The 13,446-nt window shown below is 41.1% G+C and overlaps 1 protein-coding gene and 1 non-coding gene across 2 annotated transcripts in view; one reads left to right on the top strand and one right to left on the bottom strand.

Annotated features, from left to right (window-relative positions):
• Window positions 1-13,446, top strand: part of NLGN1 (neuroligin 1) — a 762,025-nt gene that overhangs the window by 326,639 nt on the left and 421,940 nt on the right.
• LOC114815488 lies at window positions 8,385-8,522 on the bottom strand. The gene has a single exon (XR_003763267.1). It is a non-coding gene; the product is annotated as a small nucleolar RNA SNORA7 (small nucleolar RNA).

Raw genomic sequence — 13,446 nt, forward strand, 5'->3', positions numbered from 1 at the left:
GGAATCCCACAAGGTTCAGTTCTCAGTCCCCTTCTATTCTCCATCTACACTCATTCCTTTGGAGAGCTCATTCACTCCCATAGTTTCAACTACCGTTTCTTCTCTAAGCTGATGATACCCAAATATACATCTCTTCCCCTCTCTCTCTCCATGGTCACATTTGCTCCTGCCTTCAAGACATCTCTACTTGGATGTCCTCCCCTCACTTCAAATTTAACATATGCAAAACAGAGCTCCTTATGTTCCCACCCAAACCCTGTCCTCATCTGGATTTTCCTGTCACTGTAGATGGCACCACTATCCTTCCTGTTTCTCAAGTCTTTAACCTTATCATTATCCTTGACTCCGATTTCTCGTTCAATCCACACCTTCAGTCCGTCACCAAATCCTGTTGGTTCTCACCTTCATAACATTGGTAAAATCCACCCTTTCCTCTCCATCCAAACTGCTACCACATTAGTACAATCACTCATTCTATCCCGCCTAGATTGCTGAATCAGCCTCCTCTCTGACCTCCCAATCTCCTACCTCTCCCCACTGCAGTCCATATTTCACTCCAACTGCCTGTATCATGATTCTACAGAAGTTCAGGACACCTCACCCCCCTCCTCAAAAATCACCAGTTGTTGCCTATCCGCCTCCTTTTAAAACCAAAACTCCTCACCTTTGGCTTTAAAGCACTCCATCATCTCACCTCCTCCTACCTCACCACACTTCTATCCTACAACTCAGCCCAAACACTTAAGTCCTCTGGTGCTAACTTTCTCCCTGTGCCTTGATCTCGCCTGTCTCACTGCCGACCCCTGGCCCACATCCTACCTCTGGCTGGAATGCCCTCTCTCGTCAAATCCACCAGACAATTACTCTCCTCCACTTTAAGGTACATCTCCTCCAGGAGACCTTCCCAGACTAAGCCCCACTTTTCTTCACCTACCATTCCCTTCTGCATCACCCTGAATTGTTCCATTTGCTCTTCCCCCTTCTCCCAGCCCCATAGCACTTATGTATGTATCTGTAACTTTATTTATATTGACGTCTTTTTATTTGCACTAATGTCTGCTGCCCCCACTTTCCCCCAGCCCCACCATTCCCCAGACTGTGAACTCACTGTGAGCAGGGATTGTCACTCTTTATTGTTGTATTGTACTTCCGAAGGGTTAGAACGGTGCTCTGCACACAGTAAGTGCACAATAAATATGGCTAAGTGAATGATTGAATGAATGAAGAGTTGGATTTTGGAGAAGTTAGATCAGAAAAATACCAAGTCTGTGATGATGAGATCTAGTAGGTGGCCAAGTAAGTGTTTGAGCTGGGATGGTACACGATATTTGTGGAATTAAGGAATATGATAAAGTGGTCAGGGAATCATCAGAAATATCCAAAAGCAGCTAGAAAGGTAATTGTCACTAAAATTAATGAAGTATATGCTTTGGGATGAGAGTGAAGAAATTAAAAAAGTGACGGTAATTTTTAGTTAAGAATTATAATCCATAAATTAATGGCATTTATTGAACACTTACTCTATGGAGAGCACTGTACTAAGTTTGGGACATTACAAAACAATAGAGGTAACAATAATAATAATAACTATTATTATTATTATGGTATTTGTTAAGTGCTTACTATGTGCCAGACACTGTATGAAGCACTGGGATGGATACAAGCAAATTGGGATGGACACATTCCCTGTCTCACATAGGGCTCACAGTCTTCATCCCCATTTTACAGATGAGGGTACTGAGGCATGGAGAGGTGAAGTGACTTGCTAAATGTCACACAGCAGACATGTGGCAGAGGCAGGATTAGAACCCATGACCTACTGACTCCCAGACCCATGCTCTATCCACTACGCCAAGCTGCTTCCCAGATATGGACATATGCTTCTCTGTCCACAATGAGTTTACAATATAGACGGTTGAACAGACATTAATATGAATAATCAATTTATAATATACAATTTAAACATGTAAATAAATATAAATGTATAAATACGTAAGCACTGTCAGGTTAAGAGTGGGGCAAATATCAATGCCCAAAGGTCACAGATCCAAGGACATAGACAATGAAGAAAGGAGAGGGAGCCAGGAAAAAGTGGGCTTAATCAGGGAAGGCCTTTGGGAGGAGATGTGACCTTAATAATGTATTCAAGGTTGGGAGAGTGGTGGTCTGACGTGTATGGAAAGGGAGGGAGTTCCAGGCTAGAGGGTGGATGTGGGAAAGGGGTCAGTGGCAAAATAGCCAAGACAGGGGCACATTGAATAAGCTGGAGCTAGAGAAGCAAAGTGTACGACTTGGGCTGTAGTAGATCAATGAGGTAAGGTTAGATGGCTGATCTGACTGAGTGCTTTCAAGCTGATGGTAAAGAGTTTCTGGTTGATGTGGATGTTGATTGGCAGTCATTGAAGGTTCTCTAAGAGTAGAGAGATGTGGGCTGAATGTTTTTTAAGAAAAAATTTCAATGCGGTCAGAGTGAAGTATGGACTAAGGTGGGGACAGACAGAAGATAGTGGGGTCAGCAAGAAGGTAGATGCAGCAGTCAAGGAGTGATAGGATAAGTGCTTGATTCAACATTGGAACAATTGAGATGGAGAAGAAAGGGCAAATTTTAACAATGTTGTGAAGGTAGTACTGACAGGATTTGGTGATAAATGGAATATGTGAGTGGAATGGGGAGATGAATTGAAGACAATGTTAATGTTATGGACTTGTGAGATTGAGAGTATAGTGGTATTGTCTACAGTGATGGGAATGATGAGGTGCACAGAGTTTGAGTTGGCAGATAAGGAGTTCAGTTTTGGACATGATCAGTGTGAAGCATCAGCCATACATCTAGGCAGAGATGTCTTTAAGTCATGTGGCTATGCAAAATTGCAGGGGAGGAGAGAGGTCAGGGCTGGAGATATCAATTTGGGAATTATCTGCATAAAGATAGTTGAAGCCATGTACCTAAAACCATCATTTACAGGCTGAAAGAGGAATCAAATGCTCAGAGGGAACAGATCCAAGTTGTATAGGTCATCCAGAAAGTAGAGAAGTAAGGGAAATTAGGGCTTCTTTGGAGAAAGTCTGTGGATTTCACAGATTAATCAGTGGTATTTATTGAGTGCTTACTATGTGTAGAGCACTATACAAAGTGTCTTGGAAGGTATAACACAACAGACTTAACAGAAACATTTTCTGCCCACAAGGAGCTCACAGTCTAGAGAGGAAGACAGATATTTATTTAAATAAATTAAGTGTATAGACATAGGTGCTATGGGACTAAGGGAGGGGTGAACATCAAGGGCCCGTAGGGATGCAGAAGGGAACAGGGAAAATAGGGTTTAATAAGGGAAGGCCTCTTGGAGTAGCTGTGATTTTAATAAGGATAGTGGTGGTCTGTTGAATTTTGAGAGGGAGGGAGTCCCAGGTCAATGTGAGGATGTGGCAAGGTGTCAGTAGAAAGACTGATAGATGTGATTGACGTACAGTGAGGAAGCTGGTACTCGAAGGATGAAGTGTGTGGAATGGCCTTCAGTAGAAAATCAGTGAAGTAGCAATAATAATAATACTAATTCTGGCATTAGTTAAGTGCTTACTAAATGCCAGGCACTGCACTTAAAACAGTGCTTGGCACATAGTAAGAGTTTAACAAATACTATTCTTTTTTTTTCCTTTTTTTTAACTAAGCGCTGGGGTGGATACAAACCCATATATATTGTGTATATATCTATGATTCTATTTATTTTGATAGTATTGATGCCTGCCTACTTATTTTGTTTTGCTGTCTGACTCCCCCTTTCAGACTGTGAGCCCATGTTTGGTCAGGGATTGTTTCTATCTGTTGCCAAATTGTGCATAAGTGCTTAGTTCAGTGCTCTGCACATAGTAAGTAACTATAAATATGATTGAATGAATGAATCAGTGAATACAAGCAAATCAGGTTGGACAAAAAACAGTCCCTGTCCCATATGGGTCTCACAGTCTCATTTTACAGGTAAGGTAACTGAATCACAGTGAAGTGACTCGCCCAAGTGAGTAGGTTAGCTGGAGATATAGATTTAGGATTTATCCAGATAGAGAAGCTAGTTGAAGCCATGGAAGTGAATGTATCCTCCAAGGAAGTGTGTGTAGATGGAGAATAGAAAGAGTCCGAGGACTGAGCCTTGAGGAACTCCCACAATTACAGGGTGAGAGACAGAGGAGGACCCTGAGAAAGAGACTGGGAAGGAGTGGCCAGAGATATATGAGGAGAACCAGGAGGAGACAGTATATGAGGACACAGTACCACTGAAACAAAGATCAGATAATACTAATGTTGGTATTTGTTAAGCGCTTACTATGTGCAGAGCACTGTTCTAAGCGCTGGGGTAGATACAGGGTAATCAGGTTGTCCCACGTGAGGCTCACAGTCTTCATCCTCATTTTACAGATGAGGTAACTGAGCCATAGAGAAGTTAAGTGACTTGCCCTCAGTCACACAGCTGACAAGTGGCAGATTCAGAATTCGAACCCATGACCTCTGACTCCCAAGCCTGTGCTCTTTCCACTGAGCCATGTGTTTCAAGGGGAAAGTGATGATCCACAGTGTCAAAGCAGCTGAAAGACTGAGTAAGATTAGGATGGAGTAGAGGCCATTAAATTTGTCAAAATAATTTGAATGAAAGAAATCAAAATAAAATATTTGTCATCTACACTTTTTTGAAGTTTTATATGTCTTATGATAATCTTAAAAGAAAGCACTTAATTATGGACAAACCTTCACCTTTGAATCTAATAAAAATTAATATTGTAAAGTAACATTTCCACTTCTATGTGTACCTATCTTTATTGATGCGTTTGGACACATATATAAGCACAGATATGAGTTTACAGTGACAGTTAACTTCTTGGAATGATACCTCCAATAATGCTTATGAAAAGAGCACGGGCTTGGGAGTCAGAGGTCATGGGTTTGAGTCCTGTCTCGGCCATTTGTGAGGTGTGTGGCTTTGGGCAAGTCACTTAACTTTCCTATGCCTCAGTTACCTTATCTGTAAAATGGGGACTAAGACTGTGAGCCCCACGTGGGACAACCTGATAACCTTGTATCTACCCCAGTGCTTAGAACAGTGTTTGGCACATTGTAAGCACTTCACAAATACCATCATTATTATAAGAACAGCTTAGGAATTTTGGTTGCCTTGTTGGAAGCTCAAAAGCAAAAGCTCAGTTTAAAATCATTTCAAGGAGAAATCAAGGTAATTTTAGTTTTGATGATAATGATTCATGAGTGCTATAAGATTATATGAAAAGAAAAGATCACTCGGTCACTTAGTGTTATTTGTTGAGTGCCTCCTGCATGCAGAGTACTGTATTTGGGAGAGTTCCACACAGTAGAACTGGTAGACATAATCCCTGCCCTCAAAGAAGGTGACAAAAGCTGAAAAATTAAATTCATCCCTGTGAAAGGTGGGAAGGTATTAAGAAATGTCAAATTGATGGGGCTTGCTGAAGGAAACAAGATGTACAATTTTTGAACGAAGGCCTAAGAAGCATATAAAGATGATCATTTTTGAAGTGCTTTAGTGATTTTTATGAGCCTGAATTGGTATTTAGGTTCACTGGCTTGTATGTCTTTGGCTAACTTTCTAAAGTTTAATAGATCTTACACCCTGAAAGTGAGTTGTTTCTGCAATATTTTATATAATTAAAATATGTTTCTGGGAATGCCACCCTTAGTGTTTCTTTTTTCTCAGCGCCCTTTGAGCCCATTTAATTGGTGTTCTTTAACTAGGTTAAATCATTGGAGACTCTGCTATTTAACTTGTCATAATCTTAAATAAGTATTTAGGTCTGGTTTTCAAAATGTCTCTTTTTTCTCTCCCTTTCATCTTTTTTTTTCTCATTATCACTTGTCTCTCTCCTCATGACCTCTCTTTCCCCAAGATGACAATTTCTTCCTTCTTCCACTACTTCATTCCTGTTTTTCTCCTCTACTGTATTAAGTTCACATTATTTCATCTTAATTATTTCTTTTAATCAGCTCTTAACACCCTTGACATGCTACCCTGAGGGAACTGTGGTAGCATTTCAGGTTGCATGTAAGAATATAATTTCTACTACAATAAAATATACACACAAATAACATTTTCTGAGAACTAGCAACCTATGCCCTCCTAAACCCCCTTTTTCTCTTCTCCCACTCTCTTCTGCATCACCCTGACTTGCTCCCTTTAGTCACCACCCGAGCCCCACAGCATTTATGTATGTATCTGTAATTTATTATATTATTGGCAGTCTTGGGTAAAGAATATGTCCAATTATTATTGTAATTTTCTCTTCCAAATGCTTAGCACAATGCTCCACACTCAGTAAGCGCTTAATAAATCCAATTGAGAAGACCAACTGACTATGAAACTATTAGCAAACTATAGCAGTCACCTGAAAAATTGCTACAGCAATAATAATATATGGAAAATGCTTATATACTCTCATTATTCAAATTAATTGTCAAATCCCTAGGATTTGCTGATTCTGAGAAGAGAATGCAATATATTTGCCTGTCTTTTTCTAGGTCTACTTCAGAGTACATCATCATTTTACACCAGAAGCTTGTTGTGGGCAGGGAGCATGTCTGCAAATTCTGCTGTATTGTACTCTCCAAAATGTTAGTACAGTGCATTACACATAGTAAGCTCTCAATTAATGCCACTGATGATGATGATTGAATAGGAGCTCCTGTGTCAATCAATCAGTCAATGCTATTTATTGAGCACTTTGTGCAGTAAGTGCTTGAGACAATATAATTCGACAAGCTGGTTGAGCACTTACTGTGTGCAGTAAGTGCTTGAGAAAGTACAATTCAGCAATCTGGTGGACACGATCTCTTTCCACAAGGAGTTGAGTCTAGAGGAGGAGAAAGGCATCAAAATAATTTATGGATATGTGTGTAAGTGCTATGGGGTTGAGGGTGGGATGAATTAAAGAGTACAGATTCGAGTGCATTGGCAATACAGATGGGAGAGAAAGAAGGGGGAAATGAGAGTTTAGTCAAAATGGACCTGGAGGAAATGTAATTTTAATAAGGCTCTGAAGATGGGGACAGTGGTGGTCTGTGATATATGATGGGTAAGGGAGTTCCAGCCTAGAGGGAGAACATGGGCAAGGTGTTGACAGTGAGATAGAAGAGATTGAAGTACAGAGAGTAGGTTGGCATTAGGGGAGTGAAGCGTGTGAGTTGGCATGTAGTAAAAATCAGAAAGGTAGGGTAGAAGGGAGAGAGCTGATTGAGTATTTCAAAGCCAATCGATGGTAAGGAGTTTGTTTTGATGTGCTACTGAATGGACAACCAATGGAAGTTCTTGAGTGGGGTGAATTTGGACTGAATGTTATTTTTGAAAAATAATCTAGACAGTAAGGATTGGAGTTCCTCTAAACTGAAAGCTCATTGTGGCAGGCAATGTATCTATGTTATAATAGTTACATTGTACTCTCTCAAGCATTTATGGCAGTGCTATGCACACAGTTAAATGCTCATTAAATACAACTGAATGAATGAAAAAGGCAGGTGGCAGGGAGATCATTGAGGAAGCTGAGGTAGTAGTCAAGGCAGTAGATGAAAAGTGCTTAGATCAGCATAGTAGCAGTTTTGATGGAGAGGGAGTATTAGATTTTAGTGATGTTGTAAAGGTAGAACCAACAAGATTTGATAACAGATTGAATATGTGGGTTGAATAAGAAAAATGAGTTAAGGATAATGCCAAAATTACAGACTTGGGAAACGGAGATTTCAGGTCTTTTGTTGATGCTCTTAGTTTATTTTGACACCAATTTCAAGTTCCATTTTTTGGATCATTGAGCATAAATGTGTGGAATAAGTTGAACAGGGTGAGTTAGAACTAATTTCCATTCCATGCTATACCTCACTGGTGATAGGGAAAGGAAATGACATTCCAACATGGCTAGGTATATAAACAGAGTGTGATAACTCCATATTCTTCTTTCCCTCTGTTTCTTCTCTTGCTCTTCCCCCGCCACCATCCCATCTCTCTCTCTCTCTCTCTCTCTCTCTCTCTCTCTCTCTTCAAGCACTAAATCCCTACTATGCCAGCAATACACTTCTACTCCTGTTTGCCTCACCTATGTTTCTGGAGCTCTGGCTGAGTTTTTGTGAGGTAGCATTTACCAGAACACTAGGAATTTGTCTTATGCTATTGAGTCATCTCTGACCCATAGCAACACCATGGACACATCTGTCTCAGAACGCCCCACCTTCTTCTGCAATTGTCCTAGTAGTGTATCCATAGACTTTTCTTGGTCAAAATACAGAAGTGGTTTACCATTGCCTCCTTCTGCACAATAAAATTGAGTCTCCACCCTCGACTCTCTCCCACATCGCTGCTGCACATTACAGATGAATTTAGACTTGTAGCAGATTGCCTTCCACTCGCTAGCCACTGTCCAAGCTAGGATTGGAATGGATATGCCTCGGCTTGACTCTCCCTCCCATAGTCAAGACTGGTAATGTAGTGGAAACTCTCCAGGTGTGACCCTGAGAGGTAAACACTAGAATAGAGATACTAAAATTGAATATCCTGCCTCAAACCCTAATTGGCCTCCTTCCTACCGATCCCAACTAAACAACAGAGTCAATATTTACCATGTCTCAATCAAATATATTTATTGAGCACTTACTGTGTGCAGAGCATTGTACTAAGCACTTGGGAGAGTACAATGCAACAATATAACACAGTCCCTGCCCGTAAGAGCTTACACTTTAGAGGGGGAGATAGACATTAATAAAAATAAATAAATTTTGGATATGTACATAAGTGCTGCAGGCCTGGGGAGGGGATGTGAATAAAGGAAGCAAGTCAGGGCAATGCAGAAGGGAGTGGGAGTAAATGAAAATAAGGCTTAATTGGGGAAGGCCCTGTGTAGGAAACATGCCTTCAGATAAGGTTTTGAAGAGGAGGAAGAGTAATTGTGTATCAGTTATGAAAGGGGAGGGTGTTCCGGGCAGGAGATAGGAAATGCGTGAGAGGTTAGTGGCTAGATGGATGAGATATAGGTACAGTGAATAGGTTGGCATTAGAAGAGCGAAGTGTGTAGGCACTAGAAGAGCAATGAGGTGACCTAGGAGAGGGCAAGGTGGCTGAGTGCTTTAAAGCTGACGATGAGAAGTTTGATGCAGAGGTGGATGGACAACCAGAGGAGTTTCTTGAGGAGTGGGGAAACATGCCCTGATCATTTCTGTAGAAAAATGACCTGGGTAGCAGAGTGGACTGGAGTGGGGAGAGACAAGAGGCAGGGAGATCAGCAAGGAGCCTGATACAGTAATTGAGATGGATAGAATAGGTACTTAGATTAACATGGTAGCAGCTTGGATACAGAAGAAAGGACATATTTGAGTGATGTTGAGGTTGAATCAACAGGATTTAGTGATAGATTGAATATGGTGGTTGAATGATAAAGAGGAATCAAGGATAACACCAAGGTTAAGGCTTGTGAGACATGAAGGATGGGGTTTTGTCTACAGTGATGGGAAAGTCAGGGGAAGGACAGGGTTTGGGTGGAAAACTAAGAAGTTCTGTTTTTGATATGCTTAAATTTGAGGTGATGACAGGACATCCAAGTAGAGATGTCTTGAATGCGGGAGGAAAGGCAAGACTGCAGAGAGGGAAAGAGATCAGGGCTCCAACCCTAACTGCAAATGTATACATTTATTTTTTTTTTAACATGATCAGTAGAGTACCACAGTACTCATGACTTTCCTTTCTGCTTAGTGATCGTATCTTCCAGTACCATCACCTAATAAAATTTTTTCTCTCTGTTCTGATGGGACTTGCCTAGTGAAGAGGGTCCTGTAACATCATACAGAAGCAGCATGGCCTAGAGGCTATAGCACAGGCCTGGGAGTCAGATGGACCTGGGTTCTAATCCTGACCACCATTTGTCTGCTGTGCGACTTGGACGAGTGACTTCACTTCTCTGTGTCTCAGTTACCTCATCTGTAAAATGGAGGATTAAGACTATGAGCCCAGTGTGAGACAGGGACTGTGTTCAACCTGATTAGCTTGTAACTGCTCCAGTGCTTAGTACAGTGCCTGGCATTATAGTACAGCATGGCTCAGTGGAAGGAGCCTGGGCTTCGGAGTCAGAGGTCATGGGTTCGACTTCCGGCTATGCCACTTGTCAGCTCTGTGACTGCGGGCAAGTCACTTAACTTCTCTGTGCCTCAGTTACCTCATCTGTAAAATGGGGATTAACTGTGAGCCTTACGTGGGACAACCTGATTACCCTGTATCTACCCAGCGCTTAGAACAGTACTCTGCATATAGTAAGCGCTTAACAAATACCAACATTATTATAGCAAGTGCTTAACAAATATCACAGTTATCATTATTATTATTATTATACCACAGTGGATGTCACCTCTGGGTTCACTTCTCTTCTGTCCACTTAGATATTCTTCTTTTCTGGAAGAAAGGAGTCTTTTATTTGAAACTTCAGGACTGCTGTGAGAAAGCTAGAACTGCTCGGTTTTGTCCCTCTGAACAGGGACAGAGAGTTCTATTTCCTTAAGGACTTCTAGTTCAGCAACAATTGCCTATAGAAACCTCACATGTCCTCTGATGATCAAGGGTTTCCTGCACTGGAGACATATGGATTGTGACCATTATCAGCTTCCTGTGTTTACTGAGCCAATTGAGCTTCTGCCTGGCAAAACTGGAGCATACTCATAATTGTACTGCTGCCATGACAGCAGGGAGAGAAGCCTAGATATTCACATGGTTAATCCACAGCCTATTCCCCTGTAAGAAACATATCAGATCCTGTGTGTTCTCCATGCATCGAGATAACGGAGCTCTTGTGCAGTAGCATTTCGCTCCGTAAAGTAATTGCAATGTGCCATTGCCATCTCAATCCCCTGTTCTTGTGCCATGATCACATCCCTCCTGTGGAGTAATCAATCAATCACTGGTATTTATTGAGTGCTTACTGAAAACCCCTGAGAGAGTACTATACAACAGAATTGGTCTCAGCATGTCCCAGCCCACAGCAAGGGAACCAATACCCCATATTCTCCAAATTTACACATAACAACCAAGTCCATATATATAAGCAGCATGGCCTACTGGATAGAGCACGGGCCTGGGAGACAGAAGGACCTGAGTTCTAATCCCAGCTCCACCACTTGTCTGCTTTGTGACCTCGGATAAGTCACTTCACTTCTCTGTGCCTCAGTTACCTCATCTATGAAATGGGAAATAAGACAGTGAGCCCATGTGGGTCAGGAACTATGTCCAACCTGATTAACTTTTATCTACCTCAGAGCTTAGAACAGTGCTTGGCACATGGTAAATGCTTAACAAGTAGCATAATAATTATTATTAATAATAATAAACAAATCCACTCATCTCTGCAGGGTATAGTCTACCTTAGTTTTAGGTTTAATTCTTTAAGAAAATCAAAATACATGTGGGCAGATGCTATTTTCTAGTGGGAATGTGAACAAGAGAAAGCATGAACATTCTTCGTTGGGATGTGCTATACAATTTTCAAATGACAATTAGCAATTTATTATAAGTGAATATTATCTTTAATAGAAGATATACTAGATTTAGAATGCCCTCATCATATGGGGAAGTTCTCTTAACAAGGAGTAGGCTATGTCCCTCTCTGGCCACAAAAAGAGGGCTCAGTAATTCAGTGGCCTTACAGATCTCTTCAGGCAAACCCACCAGGTATTGAATTCAGCTCTCATAACTCTTGCCCCTTGTTTTATTCACTGGACCTTTGGTTTCCCTTTATGGTTTGTAATAAACATTTGGCTGTGAGGAAGGGGCATCATAAGGATTTTAATATCACTGATCCCTCAAAAGTGTTTGTTCAAGAACAATATTGCCTCCGTTTATTCTCTGCTGAGTGTGTTCACTGCTGTGCAATGTCCCAGATTGGTGGTGTCCCAGAATGGCTTACAGCCTGAATTTTTCTAATGCCTGAGCAAGGCATAGCCAATTAGAGGCAGTAAGAAAACTTCAATTGATTTTGACACATGCACTTGCAGTTCTAAGTTAAAAGAGAAGCAGCATTGCCAAGTGGAAAAAGCATGGGCTTGGCAGTCAGAAAGATTCATTCATTCATTCAATAGTATTTATTGAGCGCTTACTATGTGCAGAGCACTGTACTAAGCGCTTGGAATGAACAAGTCGGCAACAGATAGAGACAGTCCCTGCCGTTTGACGGGCTTACAGTCTAATCGGGGGAGACAGACTGACAAGAACAATGGAAATAAGTAGAGTCAAGGGGAAGAACATCTCGTAAAATCAATGGCAACTAAATAGAATCAAGATAAAATATACTCCAAAAGAAATTGAGAGTAGCATGGTCTAGTGGAAACAAGCATGGGCCTGGGAGTCAGAGGATCTAGTTTCTAATCCTGTCTCTTGTCCACTGTGTGACCTTGGGCAAGTCGCTTAATATCTCTGCTCCTCAGTTACCACATCTGTTAAATGGAGAATAAAATATTTCCTCCAACTTGTCCGGGACTCCCCTCTCAGCTAAGCCCCCTTTCTCCCCTTTCCCTCTGCTCCTCCCCCTTTTCCTTTCCCTCCCCCAGCACTGTGCTCATTTGCTCATTTGTATATATCTTCTGCCATTTGCCTGCTGTGTGACCTTGGGTAAGTCACTTAACTTCTCTGTGTCTGAGTTACCTCATCTGTAAAATGGGAATCAAGACTGTGAGTCCCATGTGGGACAGGCACTGATTTGCCTGTACCCTCCTCAGGACAATACAGTGTCTGGGCACATAGTAAATACTTAACAAATGCCACAATTTTAAAGTTATTATTATGATAAGAACTACAGTAAAGTTGGTTCTCCATAATGTGTGTTTTCACTATGCATCTGGAACAGAATGCTGTTGGATAATTAGGGAACTTTCTTTCAACCCATGTTTATCAGTAGTTGGAATTATAATGGTAATGACAATTACTGAGTACCCACTGGGGACACCACGTTGAATTAAATGCTTGGGAAAGTATAACAGAAGGAAGAGATATGTTCCCTATCGAGAAGGAGCCAGTAGGTGAAACAGACAAAATAGATAGAGTATTCAGAATGAATAACTGAATTTATAATTGTAATACATTTATAAACACATTCTGAACTTTAGTATAAATGAATACCTAAAGGGTAGAGGTGACTTTTGGGTTGCAGTGTTGGAAATTTTTTAGAGAATGCTAGTTGGATAAGGTGGAATTTAGGAGTTTTTTGAATATGAGGGATTTGATCCACTTGCTTTGGAAAGAGAACATACCTACCAATTCTGTTATACTGTACTCTCCCAAACACTTAGTATGGTGCTCTGCACACAGTAAGTGCTCAATAGATGTGATTGGTTGAATTGGGGAAAGAGGAAGTTTTTGTATAGGAAAACAGTGTTAGGGAGGAAATGGAGACAGAAAACTTGAGAACAAGGTA

This window comes from Ornithorhynchus anatinus, chromosome 1, assembly GCF_004115215.2.
Source record: "Ornithorhynchus anatinus isolate Pmale09 chromosome 1, mOrnAna1.pri.v4, whole genome shotgun sequence".
Taxonomy (NCBI): Eukaryota; Metazoa; Chordata; class Mammalia; order Monotremata; family Ornithorhynchidae; genus Ornithorhynchus; species Ornithorhynchus anatinus.